Consider the following 5,161-nt stretch of genomic DNA (forward strand, 5'->3'; position numbering starts at 1 on the left):
CATTCAAAGTTTCTAATGATGCTTGAGAATATACTATTTGGCATAATGAATTCTCTTCAATTATTGCAATTGGTTGAGAAAAATTCATTCCAAATTAGTCTAACTTCCTTAAAATTGTAGCAGTTTGATTTGCTAACATAGCAAAAGCATCAGTTTCTTGAATGTTTGTTACTTTCTTCAGATTTACCCTTTCAGAAGACTATTGAAAATTATTTGTAGTCATTTCTTCAATTAAAGAATAAGCGTCATTAAATGGTATCAACAATAATGAACCACCAACAGCGGCATCGATAATAGATCTAAGAAATCCAACTAACCCATTACAAAAAGTTTAAATTATTAACCAATCTAGTATAACATGGTGTGGACACTTTCTTAAGAGTTCTTTAAATTATTTTCATGCTTCATAAATAGATTCCCCTTCAAACTGATTAAAAGATGTAATATCATTTCTAAGCTTCGCATTTTTTTATGGTGGAAAATATTTAGCTAGGAATTTTTGTGCTAAATCACCCCAAGTTCTGATAGATCCAGGTGCTAACGAATTCAACCACATCTTAGCTTTATCCCCTAGTGAGAAAGGAAATAACCTAAGTCTTATGGCATCATTTGATACACCATCATATTTAAATGCAGCGCATAATTCTAAAAAATTGGCAAGATGTAAATTTGGATCTTCAGTTGGTGATTCTCAAATTGATTATTTGATACCATTTAAATAATAGCAGGTTTAAGTTTAAATGAATTAGCTATTATAGTAGGTTTTTGAGTACTACATTGAAGTTCATCTTTTGTAAGGTTGGCATAATCTCGCAAAGGTCTAAATTCTTGATGAATTTCAGCATTTTGATCATTTTGGTTTGCCATTTCTGTAATTTTTTTAGATTTTTCAAGATTTTTATTTTTTGTTTTTAATTTTTCTGATTTTTTTAACAATTCTTTCTAATTCAGAATCGTAAGGCACTAGTCCTTCAGAACGTGAACTACACATACACTAATATAAAATAAAATATAATAAAACATGCACACAAAAAAATAAAATAATTTTTAAAGTTTAAATAAGACTTTCTAAAAATAGATATTTGCTTCTAAATCAATCTTCTTAATAAAAATTTCCCTTGTAACGACTCTAAAAACTTGATCTCGAGTATCTATATGCAATAGTATAACAATGACTTTAATTATTGTTTTCACTTATATTTCCTTACTTTGCAATAGTACCAAAAACTTAATCCTGAAGAAAATAAGAATTTAACTTTTTAATTTATATATGTTTGGATACTACGCAAGTATACGTATCATTATCAAGTAATATATGACTTTTTGATTAAGACCTGAATATCAAACCCACAAGAAAATTATGCAATATGCACTTTTGAACAGCAAACTGCACTTTTGAACAGCAAACTTTCTATTCTAAAAAGATACTTACTTAAACTACAAATATTTTCGCAGTATTAAAATTCAAATTTTTTTGGTATTTTTGATATTTTGACAGAACAGTAATAATTTAAAAAGATAACTTGAGTTTATGTAAAAGAAAAGCACTAAATTTGAAAAATATCTTTCTCTTTATCATGAATCAGTAATAAGTATAAGAATTTTGTTGTGGAAGTCAAATTGTGTTGAGTCAAATAGGAGCAATTATATTCTTTACCTTTACTAGAGATGCTATAAAAAACATTGACTAATTTAAAGTTTGAATAGTTCTGAAGACTAGCTAGGCGGGGAAGATACCAGCTTTCACTATAGAGTTTCCTCGATTCCCTCCACCTGAGGGCTAACATCTCGTATCAGAATCTAAAACAAGAAATCAAGTTGTGGGCTTTAACCTGTCAATTTAAAGTCCTCTAACTCTACACCTTTCAATGATTATTTCCCTCTTTATTTGTACTAAATCATATGAATTACATTTTCATTCATACAACCTCATCTGATTCTTTCCAATTGTTGATTGAGACAATATCAGCCCAACTCTTACATGTTCTCACAATAAATTTGAACATCTCGATAGATCAAATCAAGAAGTAAATGAAGTTCATGGATTTAAATCCTCACAACTTCTTCCAATATTAAAGATCAATAGTCTCCATAACTTCCATCCAAACTTTAATTACATATCATTTTAAGAAGAAAAATAAAAAAACTACTTAGAATCCATGGAGAAAATAAAAACACACGTTAGTTTAAAAGTAGAAATCATTGTCAAACCAATAAGAAGTCTCAATTAAAATCAAAAGTAGTTTAAAACAATAGATAAAAACTTATCTCAAATCATCCACCAAACTCTTAAAGTTTCTTTGAATCTCTTCTCTTTTACAACACTCTCAAAATAAACAAAAAACAAAAAGGATAAAGTAAAATTGTGTGGTGCCTGAAAATCTCTCCAAAAATCTCTCCATTCCAACACTTTGCAGAACTTCCAAGCACTCTCTCCCTCTTCAAGCACCCACCTCAAATGTAAAAATTTCCTTTTTTTATAAATCTCCAAGAGATGTCTTGATATCTCTTCAAAAAGTGTCCAAATTCGATATATTCTCCAAACGATGCCTCCTTTCACAAGTCTTTTATTAATATTTTTGTTCCTAGTGGTCATAACCACCCTCTTTAGCCAATAGGTGCCTCAAATACCTCTTCAAAATCCGGCCAAATGAAGAAAACTGCCAAATAACTGCCTCTGGCGCTTAAGTGCGGCGCCTCTGGCCTCTGGCGCTTGGGCACAGCCTTCTCTGTTTAACCAACGCTTAAGCATAGGATCTGGTGCTTAGGCGCCAAAACACTTTAGCACAATTTTCACCTCTTAGCTCCAAATTTGATCATTTTTCACTCCTTTTAGTATTTTTCACCTTTTTACTTGTACCTGAAAGAAAACACACAAATACCTTTCATTAAAGTGTAATATCTCAAAAATAGGTGTAATATAAAGTGTAATATCTCAAAAATAGGTATAAAAATGTGTCTAAAAACACTATATATTTTAGATGTATCAACACACCTAAGAGTTACTTACTTTTCATATATATTTTATGCTCATTTTTAATGATATTACGCTTTAAAGGAAGGGTTTTTACATATCTTTTTTCTTCAAGTACAAGGAATGGACTTTTAGTGAAAATGAAGGAAAATTTGTGCAATTTTGAGTAAAAATAATCAAGAAAAAAAATTCTGACTTGGCACATTTCAATGTCTTTCTATGCTTAATCTCGTTTACATTTCTCACATGTTTTTGAAATGAATAAGCTTTAAAAAAAAGTTTTTTTCATGTTTATATTGTAGGTATATCTGTGAGGAGCGAAACACAATTGAAATGCTAAACGGGGCGAAATTGAGCCAAACAGGGTGAAATGGTGGAGTTACTGTAGAGTGGTGCCAATGGTGCCAAAATTGGCGCCAGAGGTGCCAGAATCCAGAGAAAAGGTGTCGGAGGCACCAAAATTTGAACCATAGGTGCCAGAAACTGACACTGGAGGCGCCTGAGATAGTTATGGATAGATTTTTGGCGTTTTTTTCTTACTATTTTGATGTTCTAGAAGGCTCTAAGTGAATTAAATGCCCCATGGAGTGGTTCAATGAATTTAGATACTTAGGAAAGGCTCTTGATTGAAGAGATATGTCTCTTGGATGAAGAGATTTGTCTCTTGAAATGAAAAGATGTGTCTTTTAGGTAAAAGAAGAAATTTTGTGTTTCTTTAAAATAGAAGGGCTTGCGCCTCTCATAGTTGGTTTTTTTGTGTGTGTGTGTGGGTGTGTATGAGGCGAAAATCTAGAGGAATGTTTAGAGATCTTAGAATAGAAGTAGAAATGTAAGTTTCTACCTTTTTTAGGAGAGATTGGAGAGAGGATTTTAAGAGAATCTATAAGGAATTGTACTAGATTGCATGGATCAACGGGAGACTTTGTGGGATAGATCTTCATCTTTCTTTCAAAAGGAAAAAGTTAAGTATTGTGTCCTTCATTATCTTATGATTTTGTAAACACTTATCTAATGGATTTACTTTGATGTAATGAAGTTTTCCTTTATGTTTTCTTCGTGTTTTGTGAGTAGTTATTTCTTACTCTTTCTTCTTGTTTGGAAATAGTTGCATGAGAAAACTATGCAAATGTTTTCATTTTACTTTTCTTTTGTAATGAGTAGGATTTATGTGTAGCATTTTAGCATGCATGTTAGTATATTTTTTAATTATAAATGTGATGGTTTTTACTTGAACTTCATTTACATTAAAGTTTGTTGAGAAACATAAGACCCGAAAGGGCTATGCTTTCTACAAAAAAGTAGGAATCACATTCAATTTCATGGATGAGAATGTAGTCCATGGGGTTGAGTGCAAATAAATAGAGAAATATACTTTGATGGGCATAGAATTGGAGGGGCGATAGACTAAAATCACCAATTTGGTCCAGTTGCTTGGAAACTAAAGCGAGAATGTTAGCCCATAGGCGAGGGAGAAGTGGGAGCTCTAGAGTGGCAGCCAATATCCTCTCAACCTAACCAAAGATTTATGGACCAAACTCTAGATTAGTCAATATTTTTAGTGCTTCTATTTGGCACAATACAATTTCTATGTTTTTTTAAATGATTTTAATTTCTTCACATTTCATAAACTAATTGTATGGGGAATGATACTTTCTTAAATTTGAACTCTTCATTTCAAAACTCTGTTTAGTCTCTTTGTTTACTTTTGAGTTGTCTTTAAAATTATTATTTTCATTTAGGAGTAGTTGTTTGCTATTTTAAACTTAAGACTTACCTTTAGGAGTACTGTTTGAAAAACCACTTGAATCGACCTTCCAAACTAAGGACTGATAGTAGTAGACTAGAATTAGCCTAATGGATTTCTTACCTCGCTTCTCTGTGGGATATTGATCCCGACAATATAGTTGTGTAAAAATTATATAGTTGACTCCGCTATGCAACGGTGCCAAAAGCTTGATACAATATTTTATGAATAAGAAATTTAAGCAATTAATGTTGAGATTCTACGCAAGTATATGTATCGTTATCAAGTAATAAAGGACTTTCTATTTAAACCCCAAATATCGATCCCACGAGGAAGGTTTAAATTTGAAATGATAAATTAACTATGAAATTCATAGAAAGTAAAACAAAATTGCTGTCACTAATTTCGAATGTTGAGATATTATCAGAACTAAATTATTTAAC

The sequence above is a fragment of the Phalaenopsis equestris genome, unplaced genomic scaffold (genome assembly GCF_001263595.1).
Source record: "Phalaenopsis equestris unplaced genomic scaffold, ASM126359v1 Scaffold201096, whole genome shotgun sequence".
Taxonomy (NCBI): domain Eukaryota; kingdom Viridiplantae; phylum Streptophyta; class Magnoliopsida; order Asparagales; family Orchidaceae; genus Phalaenopsis; species Phalaenopsis equestris.